The 15,527-nt window shown below is 38.3% G+C and overlaps 1 protein-coding gene across 7 annotated transcripts in view; it reads right to left on the reverse strand.

Annotated features, from left to right (window-relative positions):
* Window positions 1-15,527, reverse strand: part of NFIB (nuclear factor I B) — a 161,858-nt gene that overhangs the window by 125,430 nt on the left and 20,901 nt on the right. The gene's annotated exons all lie outside the window — the stretch shown is intronic.

The following is a 15,527-nucleotide window of genomic DNA, read 5'->3' on the forward strand; positions in this document are numbered from 1 at the left end:
TTCTCATTTAGCTCAAAGTTGGGAGGTATAAAAAGAAAGTAAATACTAAAAAGGAAGTCTCAGCTTCACTTTTGCCAAATAAGACTGTTAAACTTTCTAGAAAATAAATTACTATCACTTGAATGTGTCAGTGCTGCAGAACCAGAATAAAGAAGAAACAGGAAATATATTAATCACAGAGACAGGCTGTTCTGCACAGATTTATATGCCTTGGAGGATGAGCCTCACATTCTGTCTCCTCAAAAGCTCCATTTTTTAAGAAATCCTCTTCACTGGGGACTTGATATGTTGATACTGAAGCCTATGGCTTCCTCTAAAGTATGATTAGATCTGTAGACAGAAAAATTAAGTGAGCTCCTCCCTGCTACACTCATACTCCTTACCACAGAACCGTCTGTACTGCTGTCCCTGCAACCTGTTCTTGCCCAATCTGATCCATATGCATATATTGCTCCTTAACATCACAAAAAAACCCCAGAAAAACTGTGAAGAAATAAAGCAAAGAAGAACATGGTAATTTTAATTTAATGGACTATCCTGTAAAAAGGAAAAATTATACTTGTACAGTTTTTATTCACTGATAAAAACATGAATAATTCAACTGGCAGGAATGTACTGTTCCTGTTCTTACTGTAAGAACACACAAATTATATATTGCTCTAGGACATGTTGCCCTGCAGAAGAACTTAAGCATATCTATAAACCACCCTGAATCTGGCTTTGAGCTGATATGTGTAGGAGGTTCTAACAAGTAAGAAAAGAGACATTTTTCTCTTGGCTGGTACACTGTTAACTGAACTTACATCAATGTCTGTGACAAAAATTTGAGTGGTACCATTAAATTACAAAATACCTAGTAAACCTAGCTTTCATCTGAAGGCTCTATGTATTTTTCCCAAAATATTATCAGAAATTAAAGTAAGTAGAGACACAGAATTTGTGGGTCTACATTTAAATCCAGCCTACTGTTTGCAGTTTAAATATTTGATGGAAAAAGTTTATGCTAAACCAGTCAAAATATTTTTATAGTTATTTTTTAAAAACTAGTTCCCACATTTATGGAATGTCTTTACCATGATAAATAATAAATATGTATTCCAGAAAAATGCACCTAGAGTATATGAAAGCTTGCGCATCCACACACAAACACAGACACATGCACCACATACCCGTTACATATGCTAAAGTGCATGAAGGCATCGTTATGCAGAAAAGTGTGATCTGTGATAACCACATATGAAAAGCAGTTTTACGTGGAATTTTCTGACAGATTGCTACATTTAGCAACATCATCATTGAACTCTTAAAACTGCCAAAGGACATGGCAGAGAGAGTGCACCTTTCTCCAAATTCTGCAGTTCCTAGATCTTTTCAAAGCAGGCTGCTTCTCATATCCACTTAATCTCTGCACGCATCTCCACCCCTGCTTCCTTCCCAATGGTATGTGGTCTTGAAAATACAAATGTTCAAGTTTCCTGAAGCTGAGCGAAAGAGGAAAAGTCACGTTCCCAAGGGGCAAAACTAAAGGTTCTCAGTGCCCCTGAATTTGCTAACTACAATACAACATAACGTGTCACTTCACCATAATTAGCAGGAGGGAAACAGCCTTTTTTTCACCTCCAATGGCATTAAAGAGATAAGACAATGAATTCCAGATCGTATCTGAAGGCACAAAGACATCTGATCAAGAAAGTGCTTATATGGAAAAGGGGTGATATTTTGTGCAACAAAGCAGGAAACAACACCAAAAAAAAAAAATCATAGCAACAGAAATCTGCTCAAAATGAGTTGTATGTAGCTGCAGATATTGTTAGCAGCAGCAGTATTGACATGCAACAGGAGAAGAAAAAAAAAACCAAGAAAAAAAGTCCTGTGATTACAACTTCCTCTTTAAATTTTGATTGATAAATGCGTTCTGCATAATTTCTCCTAATTTTATAAATGCTCTCTTCCTCCTTTTTATGAATATGTTTTTTTCTGAAAATGCCTCTTTGGGTGTGTAAAATGATTACGCCTCGGAAGGCTTAATTCTCCAGCTTTTTGTAACTAACATTACTTGTATGAACAATGCCAAACAGCATCATTTTGTTTGTCCATCCAGCTTTCACCCCTGCACTGTCAGTCACTTTGAAAGTGAAGAACCAGAGACAGTGCTGCAAAATTTCACTTCCCTGAAGCCACTCATAATGAAACTTGTCTCTAAAAGTTCTTTAGGCTACTATGGCAGTTTTGGCTTAATAGGAAAGGAACAAATACACTACTGCTACTGGTTGGTTTGTTTGAATTTGAAAAGGGAGGAGGAATACAAAACACAACTAAAAGTAACACATAAAGCAGGCCTGCTAATGGTTCGAATCCCCCAACTACAGAGCAAATCACATATAAACAGAGACAGTAGTTTCCTCTTGCTGATCTATCAATGTGCCTTAATGCTTTTCTAAAGGAACCACATCAAAGAGAGCAACAATGCCTATTCATTCTTTGGTTTCTCTGCTGAGATTACCAACCATTTTCAGTGATGCTTTCCTGCTAAACGTTCACCAGAAGCCAAACTTAACCTTCAGTTTTTTATGCCAGTGAGCCCACATTCTTCCATAGGCACTTCTGACAACACTTTTATTCCAGACTTTTACTGATTAATCACAGTAGTACCTCCCAGCCTTTTGAAAGCAGTTTTTACTGCATTTTCAGTCTAAAATTTGCCCATGTTCCACATTACTAATGTGTTCTCCAACCACAGCAGTGCTTAGAAAGAACATAGCAGCAGCCAACCCTACTATGGACTTCTTCTGAAGTCCAGGACAGCAAGGAAGGGGACATCCAGCAGTAGCACAGAATGAAAAAGAAAAAAAAAAACTCTAAGTCTGGGACATTTGACTTTTGTGGTTTATGTTTGTTGGGGCCTTTTTGCCATGTTTTTATATATTCTCCCTTTCATACAGCATCCTTCAGTGCCAAAGAAAGGAGACACTGTAAAACCATTCCACCACTGCTGGATAAGGAGTGCCCAAATGTGTTGTCCTGCCTTTAACTACACTTTCTATTTCTATTCTGAATCACGCTCAATTACAGATTGTACCAACAGGGTGTATGTTTCTGGTGCTGGGTGCCAAAATTATTTTAAAAAGCAATGTAGCTCACTGTGATTAAGCCAAACCAAAACTCTCATCAGCGCCAAATGTGGTACTAGTGCCAACAGTTGTCTGCTGCTAGACTATACCACCCATTGTGGGATCATTCTTCCTCTCTATCTGTGTAATAAAGCGGCTGGACTCCGTTTTCCCAGAGCAATGCATCAGGGCTTTACCCAGTAATGCAAGCTCATTTTGAACACAACAGAAGGCTTTGCTCCCCTGATTTCCCCCAGCTGAAAATACACTCACAAGATTTTAGACATAATTGAGGACACAAAATTACACATAAAACTGGACCTTGAACTTGATAATGAAGCCCCTAAAAACATAGATTTTATTATTTTAGAAGAGACCACAACTTCATCTCTTTTGTGGTTCACCAGAGTGCCCAATTTTTCATTTTAATTTCAGAGATTTCAGGGAAAAGGGTTTTTTTTTCCATCAGCTTAAAATTAGTATCATAGGGGTAAAATTTGAAAAACTTGGTCCCAATCAGCAGGCTAATACAGAACATAGAGTACTCAAAAAACTAGTCCATAGCTTTTGGATTCTTACATATACTCCTTATCAGGATTTATTGACAGTTTCAAAACCACAACCTCTGAAATACCACAGTCATTTCCTATTTTAGAAACAAGGTAATATGGCAGTCTCCAAGACAGCACAACGTAATAATCATGGAGAATTGCAGATTTTATACTGATAACCACCGCACTGCTTTTTATCCAAGTGCTTCTAAGTGTCTTACAAACATGATTAAACCTCACTCTGACTGGGAGATAAGCAAATGTATGAAGAGTTTCAATCTAAGAGCAGAGAAGCACCTAGTGATGTACAAAGGAGTTTTGCCTTTGACCTCTATTCAGGCAACAAGAAGCTTACCAATGAAACTGAAGGATCCGACTCCAATTCCCAGAGAACTCAAGTTCCTGGCCAGGAGGAACTTAGCTCCTGATTGGAGCTAAGACAGACAGCTTACATAATGAATGGGTGCGTGCAAAATGGATCTTTGAAGTATTTGACAAATGTACATGCAGGTCTGAACACATATATGTTTCGTTTATTATCAACCATAAAAGGACTTACTGAATAAACTAAACCTGAAAAGTAAGCCAAGATCTAACATTTTGTATCATTTTAATAGAAAATTTACCTTAGGAAATTAGCTTTCCTGGTTTGAACTTAGGGATACATACAAAAATTTTTATATTATTATACTCCATGGATTTTTGCGATCCTTTAACTGCCGACAGCATTAATTGTAATGTTCATTTTCATATTATTTTTCATTTACTACTTCTACAAATTTTAAACCCAATTCTGCTGATGATTAATTGTTAGCCTCACAAAAGCAATTACTGAGGAGCTTTTTTTTCTATTAAATGTTACAAGAAAAAATATTACTACATATTGTTCTTGGCATTATCAACAGACTTTTAGGGCAAATAAGTCAGTTTTCAGCCTTCCTCTAAAAGATCAAAATATGAAGTACATATAAACAGATGAATTCTCTCTTCACCAGCTCATCCAGATCAGTTACACAGGAAAATATGGTAGCTTCCACAACGTATTTCATTTAACAGTCTGTCTACACTGGGCAATCACTGCAGCATTGTCCAGAGTTAGCAATGCCATCATATTACTAAACTCTGCCAATGCAATAAATTTCCCTGCACAAAGGCACTCAGCACAAGTTGAGAATGTTCACACCAAAAGCTGGTATAAAGTTTTTACTGGAGCATAGAACAGAGTAGCTAAGTTTGCAGCTGTGCTTATTTAGCTTACTTTAAACAGCTTTCCATACGGAGAGAAAACCTTAAACCCATTTGAAGAATAATTAATATACCACACTACTGTCCTAAAATTTCTCTATTGTTTGGGGGACGTGAAGGGGTGGAAGAGAAGAATGAAGAACAGTAGCATTTAGTTTCGGAGCCTTCAACCACAAGTAAGTAGGCAAAACCAAAGTTTTTTATCAAAAGTTTTGAAATTAATAAATCGGTCCTGTAACACTAAACCACAGTTTCCCACACAGATGCCAAAAAACTGTTTACCTACACTAACTCAGATTTTACTCACACCTCCATAAATTAAGCTCACCCAAAACCTCAGCTGAAACAACTGCTGACATGTCTCATCCTCCTTACATGTAGAGCTATGTTTGGAAACTGTTGAAAGCATTGAATGAAATTGTTAAAGCCTTTTTGTTCCATACCAAGTCTTTGAAATTTGAAAAATTTCATGCAGAATATATCTCTGATACTTTGCATATCTGATATACATTTAGATTAATGCAGTAAATTTGAAGGAAGTATGAAGGAAGAACAGGAGTGTCTCCCTTTCTTCTTTGTTACCTACTAAGGAAAGGCTTAATGCCCCATGGCATACGCAATGAATGGAGTCTTCTTCCAACATGAAATAACACCCTTTAATGCCGAGTGTACTGGGTGTAGGTGTCCAGGTGTTGGCATTGAGGGGATACAGGGTGGTCTCTGTGGAAGAGATAGTCTGCCTTGGCTCCAGCTGGCTCAAACAGACCCACCACAGGGCACAGCTGAGACCCTCAGCCAAGATGGAGGTGCCTCTAGGAAAATGTGTACAAGAAAGGGAGAAATGATGAGGAATGAGGAAAAAAAAGTGTGATAAAAAGCCCTACAAACACCAAGTTCACAGAAGAAGGATATGGAGTGGGTGCTTCAGGACCACGGTGGAGCAGGTATTTCCCTGCAGCCTGCAGAGAGGGCCGCACCAGAGCAGATCACACAGAATGACAGAATGGGTGGTTGGAAGGAACCACTGGAAAAAATTTGGTCCAATCTCCATGCTCAAGTAGGGTCTCCCAGAGTGTGCTACTCAGGGTTGTGTCCAGTCAGCTTTTGGGTACCTCTGGTGAGCAAGACTCCACAATATTTCTGGGAAACCTGTTCACCCACAGAGTAAAATTCCTCCTCATGTTCTGATGTCCACATTGCAGATGTGGAGGACTCCACATTTGAGTAGGTAGCTTATGCTAAAGGACTGTAGTCCATGGTGAAGATGCATGCTGGAGCAGGGTAAAAGGAGAAAGGAGAAGCAGAGAGGAGTTGCAATGGACTGACAACAACCCCAATTCCCCATCCTCCTGTACCACCAGGGCAGAAGGTGGAGGGAGGTTGAAATGCCAGGAATGAAGGAATGAAGTTGAGCTTGCAAAGAAGCGGGAGGTGCAGGGGGAAGGTGGTTTAGTTTTTTTTCATGTTTCTCACCATCTAACTCTATTTTAGTTGGCAATAAATTAGATTTATTTTCCCCAAATTGAGTATGTTTACCAATGAGGGTAATCTGTAAGTGACCTCCCTGTCTTTATCTAAACCCAGCAGCTTTCTGGTCTCATTTTCTTCCCTGTTCTGCTGCAAAGGCAGAGTGAGAGAGCAGCTGGGTGGGCATCTGGCAGCCAGCCAAGGTCACACTAAGAAAAGAGAAAATGGGCTTTGTCTTTTTCTTGTTGTGACAGAATATTGTGTACTTGTCTGGCTGTCTTAGGAGTGTCCAGACTAAAAGCCAGAATCTCAATTTATGACATAAGTTGTCTTTCATCACTCTCACCTTTCAGCATATTATCTGTTCATCGATTTTAAAAAAAAAATACAATGGTGTTTTTACACTTACAACTGTCAGGTGACAATACTTCCACATCTAAGATTTTAAAATCTAAGAAAATGCAGATTTCTCTCTCAGTTTCTATACAATGTCTGTCTTTGTTCTGTTGAAGAATGGACGTAAGGATGAAGCAGATCATCTACCTCACTTTCTTGCACGTACAGTGTACAATCAAAAAAATAAGTTTTTTCACAAAATACTTGTCCAATACAGCAGATTTACCAGGACAGCTCTTCTGGCATAATATAATAACCCTTCACAAAACTTGCTTTGGAATTAAAGCACCTTTTAATCTTCTGAAGCTTTTTTTTTTTCACTTCTAAACACCTATGCCACAACAGTAATTTATACTGGAATAACTCCTGGAGAATAAATTACTTAAAATTTTGTATTTTTAATTTAGAGTGACAAACAAGCATGAGAGACACAAGATTGCTCTTTTAAAATGAAGGGGGAAACTCATACCCCTCAAAAAATGAAATGATCGGTTATTTTTCTGCTATGTTTCATTGCATTGTATTTCAAACTGTCAAATGACTACAACTGCTTTTTGTAAATGTATTATTTTAACCAGATGAGTTTCCAGACTAAATTTACCCCCAGATCACTTAAGCACTTCCTGCCAGCATGAAATAGAAATCAGCAAAGCGATGAGACAAACAACCATCAGTGTCAGGGCAAGAGAAGGATCCTGTGGGAAGCTGTGGTAGCTGGCCAGTAGAGAAGCACCTCTTTTTGCAGAAGTCATCCATAAAGTCATCTCAGCTATTTAATGGAATTGCACCCTTAAATTTATCTGTATATTTGAAACATTTCACTGTGAAATAAAAGTTGTGCCAGAGCCTAAGGGGATTAACATAAGGAACAATGGTTACTATGGGTCGAAAAAAACTGATTTCATGACTAGAGATTTATTTTATGGATGAGTTTGTACTCTAGTTTTGAGGTCTCTAAGCATTACTCAAACCCCTTCTTAAAAAAAAAGACAGAAGAAATAGTGGAAAACAAAGTAACTGGAAAAAAAAAAAAGGGCAATTCTGACTAACAAGTATTCTAAATAACAGCACATTTCACGTAAATTGTCTCTGTGAATTTTCTCCTAGTAGAAACATCACCATTACTCTCACACAAACAAACAAAAACAAATAAGCAAAAAAAATCCCCTTTGTAATACATCTAGAACTCCTGGTAAATTAGTAGGGATACATAACCATCATATCCCAAATTAAAACATAACACACATAGTTTTCTGGCAGAGTTCATGCTTAACTCCTCCAGATACTCAACACATGCACACAGACAAACAGTATAGAATTTTTGAATCAGTAAGTCATTTGGAAGAATCTCCAGAAGTGTGCCGAGGCATGCTTCTGGTGTTGTGCCAAATTATGTGCTTCTGTTTGTGGCTTTCATATATGGATTAGACAGATGCACAAGCATGTACTATTTGGCAAGTAGTGATAATAGCCTACTCTGAATTTAGCAATTTAAGCTTAAGTTTTACCAGGTGAAAGAAAAAAATTAATGACATATTGTTTAGGCTCTGTCTTTATATCCTTTTGCCATCTTCCCGCTCGCTTGCAAAAGACAAGAAGCCCCGTTAATTCCAGAATGTCTTCCTTATATAATTCTAGTACAGGGATTTCAAACAGTGCAATTAAAGTGGAGCTGCATTAATTTGCTGTTATTCTAAAATATCTCAAAATTTCCAAACATTTCCACCATGAAAATATCTAAAACTTCAATTTCTGGCCATAGATCCATTTGGAAATTAGTTAAAGGCCCAATTATCCAGTCTTGTGTCTTGCCTGTGCCATAGGTAAATACAGACTTTCTTACAATACATACCATGAGTTCAAAGGCTCACTATAACCTGTAACCACAGAGCTCTTCCTCCTCTTCCTTACCTCAGTGAGGCTGAATGACATACCTGGGGCAATACTTCTTGATTTTCTATACTTCAGAGCTGGAGACACAGGAATTTCAAACAAAGCTTTATTCTAGATTCTGCAATCATTACAACGTTCTGCATATAACAAACTTTAATCTTCACTTTAATCTGAATTTACCAGGAGTATAAACACAAGTGCCATTGTCTTCTATAAATCACATACAAAACATCATGCAAGGTCAGTTCATTTACAGACAGGCACTTGCCTCAGTTTATAGGTAAGAGTTACACATGGAAAAATGTACAGAAACCAGGAAACTTTTTTGAAACATAGAAAGGATTAGATACTGAAAGTGCCTCATTGTTAATTGAGTCCCACGTGTGAAAGCTACAGAAAGATTAGTTTATGCAGCTGCTGCTCTTTGTCAAAACACTGCTAACAAGGTACACATGTTAAATCTGAGCATCTCCGTTCAGTCCCTAAAAAAGAATGACCACACTAAGTCCTACGACAACTATTAGCTGAGAAAAAAATCACTGTTATTTCCTGGGGAGTTCAACTATTTCAGATTATTCTTCTCATTTTATTATGACAATAAGTATTTGTGACACAATTTTCTGTCAAATGAAAACTACATGCACAGTACAGAGGTAGGAATACACAGAAACTGAAAGTTAAATCCTGGTAATTTCTCCTCTGTGTCTCCAAATCTAAGTTTTCAAGGACTATTTTGAAACAAAACAGAAAAGTAATGTTGTGGTCATTGTCAGCAGAAACAAGGACCTTTAAAATCCAAAGTGTCCATAACTCAATAAAGACAGTGCTCTGAAACTAATGGGAGCTTACGGTTATTCTGGTTTTCTACAAACTCAAAAAAAAAAAAAAAAAAAAATCAGGGAGGCTAGAGATTGAAATAAATGAGAAAGCCCACCAATTAGAAAACAGAGAGAACAAAGTAGCCTATAACAAACCCATCCACCCCTCCCTCCCTCCATACAAAATGCTAACAGGCAACCAGGCCTTGCAAGAGGGAAGATAATTAGCAGGAGCCACTCCTGCTGCTTCTCTGCTAGGTCATGTTACAAGGGTGGGCTACATTGCTAAGTAGCAGCTGGGTACTTCAAAGGGAGCCTGCTAGAAGACAAGAGCTGTATCTGAAAAGTGACTGCCATCACCATCACCCTTCCCTGGCACATGGCCTGCCTCATCCCTGTCACTTGAGCTGGAGAGGAGCTATTTGCAAGGTCAGTGTTGACCACTCCCCTGTTCACATTGCTATTACAAGTGTTGATGTATATCCGTGGTATTTTGTAAGCAACGGTACGACTGTGCCGTGAGCCAGCTGGCCAAAACCGAGTGCCGTGTGCACTGCAAGGTGCCTGGCTGGCTCAACAGAATAGAGAAAGTTTATTCGGACTGCTGACAAAATGTTATATCCTAATCTTGTTCAATTCTCTTCATGTAACTACTGTCTAAACCATTTTAGCACAAAGCACTTCCCTAGAAGGGGAGCTCATATTTTTTTGTGTAAGAATTAGGTTGTGACAAAAATGTCCTACAATCACATACTTCACAGCAGTGCCCACTAACATCCTTAAAAATGTAATTGCACTTTCCCTTCTAAAACTGGATGCCAACATGATGGTACCATACAAGACTAGTGCAAGAGGGAGTTTAGTGGAGTCTGAGAGAACCAACCGACGGCATACCAATAAATGTGGGCAGGAAACCAGCCCTAACTTTCAACAGTTGAGAACAGGGTAATGTGGCCCATTTGAATGGGCACAGGGACCAGATACTGGAGATTAGAGTTTCTTTTTCAATTTGCCATACATTTTTTTGTTCAGCCTAAGGCAAGTTGCTTAATGCATTAAATGAAGAAACTTCATATTACCTACAGATCTCTTGCTACCTGTCTTATACATTTAGACCCTTCAGTAGCTTCAGGTCTCTTAAACCTGCCTCTTGCATGTATGGATAACTCCTTCATGTCTGGTTAAATTTTTTTCTTCATATAAATGACAGAGGATTTTCATCTTTTCACATGGTTGTGCTGATCATGTTCAGGAAATGAAATATTTCTGTGTTGAATTCAAGTCTGCCTTAGTAAGAAAATAATATTTAAATATATGCATGATTATGGTAAGAAGAAAGAAAAAAAACATGAACCACAACAAGTAGACAATATTCTACATACATACAGAGCATTCAGACTTAACTGCCAAATAACAAGAAATAATTTTACATGTAAATGCATATTTAAAATTGAGTTGGATCCCTAAACATTAAGACTTCCCTTATTACAGAATACCTGTTGTATATTAATCTCAGTTATACTTATTTCAGCCTTATAGGCTACTACCTCATTTAAATATATTTAGCATAAGCAAGTAGGCCAGTATAGAATAACGACTGTGACACTTCACAGTTAAATTCTGATGTACATGATGTAACCTTCCTTACATATTTGCACCACTAGTGGTAATAATGGCACCAATTCCACAAAGCACAAATGTCAGGTTACTGTAGAAAGTTACTATCTGTAATTTACAGTTTTGCTGAGTGAGAAGGAAGAAGCAGCAAATAAATACAATAAGAAGATATTCGCAAAACACAGAACTTAAATAGTCTTCATGTGATCACATAAACACAACAGGCAGTGGTAAACCCCCCAAAATCAAATATAAGTAACAATTTTCATTAAACGAAAAGAATGTATAGCAATGATTTTTACCTTATAATTCTTACTGGATATACTCCATCAATGGCATACCTTAACTTCCCTTTCCTAGTTTGCTGCTAAGCTATGAACATGGATGTAATTATAGTTGTTGGCTTCTAACTCTCTCTGTAAACCATGTACAAATAAACTGCTATTACTGAGTGTACACACTATAAATAATTTTGTTTTGACAACATAGGTAAAGGAGAAAAAAAAAGTCCAAAAACACCAAAAGGAAAGACAACCACAGCAAAAATAAAGATCATGACAGAAAGCACATCAAGGTCACTTATGGCTTACACTAATTTGCTGCAGGTCAAAGGTTCATTACATTCACATGAACAAATGCATTCACACTTTAAAGCAAGAGGCCTCTTAAAAATCTGGACTTGCCTAGATGCCTCAGATTTCTCACTTTTTAACAAATGTGTGAGAACACTACCTGCCATGAATGTTCAAATATTTACTTTGTGTAGGAAAAAAAATGTCTTCAACTCATTAATTTTGTAAGACATTTCTTATTTTGATATTGTTATCTGGATTAAGGCTGTGCCAGAGTCACACTTTTGTGGTTTCCAAGATGAGCCTTTCAAGCATTATGATAGAAATATAGTCTTGTATTGTGTAATTTCTTTTCACTTCTTCTACAGAGAATTTGAACAGCCTACAGAAGAGCTGCTCATGATACCATAACACTTTTTTTCAATAAACATTATACTAGCCTTCACCATTTCTTACAAACCACCATGAACTTTTGAAATTAAATATTTAATTTAAAAGGCTATTTAACACACTATTCAGTATGATTCCTTGGACAGGGAGCAGATTACTTAAATAGGCAATCCATACACTACAGATTGAAAAACACTCCTTCCAAAGTCTATGCTTTGAAGGAAAACCTACAGTCAACATTTTTCTCCCTAATGAAAAGTCCGCCTAATTATGAATCTTTCACATTTAAGGAAAGTTGACTCAATAACCAGAGAAGATACTGAGAAGAAAAGATGCTGTAAACTTACAGTTTGTGAATAAAAGCACCACCTTTGAACATGCTACTTTCTCAAGTTGAACTACACAGCAGTTTCATTTATATCTTAGCTTTTGCACATTGGTTAAAATACAGGTTCCTCAAGCCTTGTCTATTAGGCTTTGAACATTATTTTATTAATTTCAGAGAGGTGAGAAAATAATCATTTAAAACATTAAAAATTATCAGGAAAATTTACAAGAATATGCACTTATCTAGAAAAATAACATGACTCTGTCTACCAACCCTGCAGCTTCTGATAGGATGCACTGTAGGTATGTTTGCCATCTTACTCCTTTTTTTTTCCATTGATCTGACCACAGGAGTAGCAGTAGCATATTATCTATCATGGGACTCACAGAAATCCCAGACTATTGTCCTTGTCATGTGCAGATTGATGGTAAATTTTAAGTGCAGGGAACACAAAACATGAGTGAAATGCTAGAACAATTCTACAGTTCATCACTGGTGTAGACCACCGCTGCTTTTGGACTTCAGGAAGATCTTAACATACTAATGGCCCAACTGAGCTGCAAAGCTCTTTTGCTTTGCTTTTCTACAGCTATTTTATTACAACCTCTCTCCTGCAAGGGACAGTGAACAACTCCTCTGTCTTCAGCTGTACAGCCCAAGTAATACAGCGAACACACACGTGAAATCCCAACACTACACACCAAATGACCTCACCACTACAACTCCACACACTCTTGCGTGTTATGAAACCAGGCCCACAGGAACTGGGAATCAACCCAGGTAAGGCAGCAGCCTATTGTCCCTTTCACACCAGACCTTCATGTACATGTCACAAAAGCTACTAAAATCTAGCTGCAGCAAGTGCTACCACAGCTATGAAAGTGTTCTCTGTTCTTACAGGGGAGCAAAGGCATTGGACTTGACTCTTCCCAACGTGTCCACCATCTAGTTTTGCTCTTCTTTTTTAGTTCTTTGCAGTCTTACCAATAGCCCATCCACCCTTCCACAGTGAATGCCAAGTGTACTCTTTGGCAATTCTACACTAATTAATTCAGCCAAAGCCAAAACAGCACAGACTTGAACTGCAAGACCCAGAATACCTTAAAATTGTACTGAAGACATTTCTTTCTCTATTTCCAAAAACTTGAAGACACTGACAGTCATTAACCTCCATGCCAAAGGTCTCTTTCAGTATCTAAGTGTATCTCAACATCTGCAGTATGGCCTACAGAATTTATACAACACAGGTGTAGAACAGCACAACAACGCATAGCTACCTATAGCATTTTCTCTAGAGTAAATAAAAATATGCAGGAAGGGAAGAGAGACACAGTATACACAGAGAGTTGCTTTGGTAATAATCCACTTTATAGCACTAGATAACAATGGTACTATTTTGCTGTTTTCTTTTAGCCCAGATAAAATGTTTCCTTAGAGTTTTCTTTAACAATCATGAGATTATCACAGTTGGTGCAACAGATGTTGGTCTCTAGGAAGAATGGCTGATCCTGTAAAACCTGCTTTCTCATGTGCAGGCCCTTTGAAATCAGTGGGATTTATGTAAATAGGGATTTGCAGGATTAGGTCTACAGTCTAGAGAGTCTGCAGTACTTCAGTCATATGTGTTCTAGTTTTGTTGCCTGGGAACCCAAAACACCAGAATAGCTTCTGAACAGGCCAAGCATCCCTTACAGAAGCAGTATGAATCTGAACACAGACCCTGCAACATGAATTCAGTATTATGACTTTAAATTAATGTAAAATAACCCCTTCTGAGACAAACGAGGTTCAAAGAAACTAGACAAGATCCATATTAATCTACAAAATACAAGAAGAATGTCCCTCACATTTACAAACTGGGGAAAGGAAGAAAAATAAATTAAGATTCTTTTCTCCTTTCTTTGTTTTTATTTTTTCCAAATGGAACACAACATTGGATACGCATATTTTCTTCTCCCAGCATGCAGAGCCACAAACATTCTGTATACAGTTACTTTGGGTTGCCATGGAGACAGGAGAAGAGAGACTACTATTCAGAAGTCAACAGACCTGTCTAGTGCAGGGGTTTCAAAACTGGTGCTATTGGCAATGGAGATGGCATCCTCCACTGCCTGCTACTCACACCCACTCTTGAGTACTCTTCTCTCAGCCCCTGCCCACTCCTCCATAACCCCACATGTACTCTCTCACCTCACCCACTCCCCACATCCCCAGAGGCTGTGGCAGGAGTTGGGTTACTGCTGCAGTCTCCACTGACAAAGAGCCACCTAGCTCTCAAACTCCAAAAAAGCTGATAAGTGTTAACTGTCTCTGTGGAGATGCTCCACAAAGAAAGGAAATGCTGGCACATTAATTCATCATCTGTGATGTCTAGCGCAGCAGTTATTCTGCCACCCAGCTGTCTGCCAGGAAAGCAACAAGAAATACGTCAGCACAGCACTGGTGAGGTCTCACCTATAATCCTGTACTCAGTTTTGGGCCCTTCACTACAGGAAAGACATTCCAGAGCTGAAGAAAGTCAAGAAAGAGCAATCGAGATGGTGAAGGTTCTAATGAAAAGTGCTGTGAGGAGCAGCTGAGAGGGCAGGGGTTCTTTAGCTTGGAGAAAAGGAGGCTGAGGGGAAACTTTAGTGCTCTCTATAACTACCTCAAAAGAGGCTGTAGAAGGGGGCAGTCAGTGCCTTCTCCCAAGTAATTTGTGACAGGTCAAGAGGCAATGGCCTTGAGTTGTGCTAGGGAAGGTTTATATTAGTTATTAGGAAAAGAACTGATCACCAAAAGGGGTGTCAAGCATTACAAAAGGCTGCTTAAGGAAGTGGTTGTGGTGTCCCTGGAGGTGTCTAAAAGACATGCAGATGTGGTGCTTAGGGATTAGTGGTGGACTTGGCAGTGCTGGGTTAGCAGTTGCATATGATGATCCTAGAGGTCTTTTCAAAGCCAAGTGACTCTAGGATTCTATGTGACACTTTCATGTGTTACCAGTGATAAAGAAACCAGATCTGAAAACCAAGGTAAGGCATCTTAGACATAATAATTAGAATGCGTACCAAACAAACACTCACTGAAACTGGAAACTGCATATCAAACAGACACAGTCAGATTCATATGCATGTATTAGTACTAAAAAATAAAACACACTT

Source organism: Empidonax traillii, unplaced genomic scaffold (genome assembly GCF_003031625.1).
Source record: "Empidonax traillii isolate 1590-97213 ecotype Southwest subspecies unplaced genomic scaffold, ASM303162v1 scaffold133:size1091145, whole genome shotgun sequence".
NCBI lineage: Eukaryota > Metazoa > Chordata > Aves > Passeriformes > Tyrannidae > Empidonax > Empidonax traillii.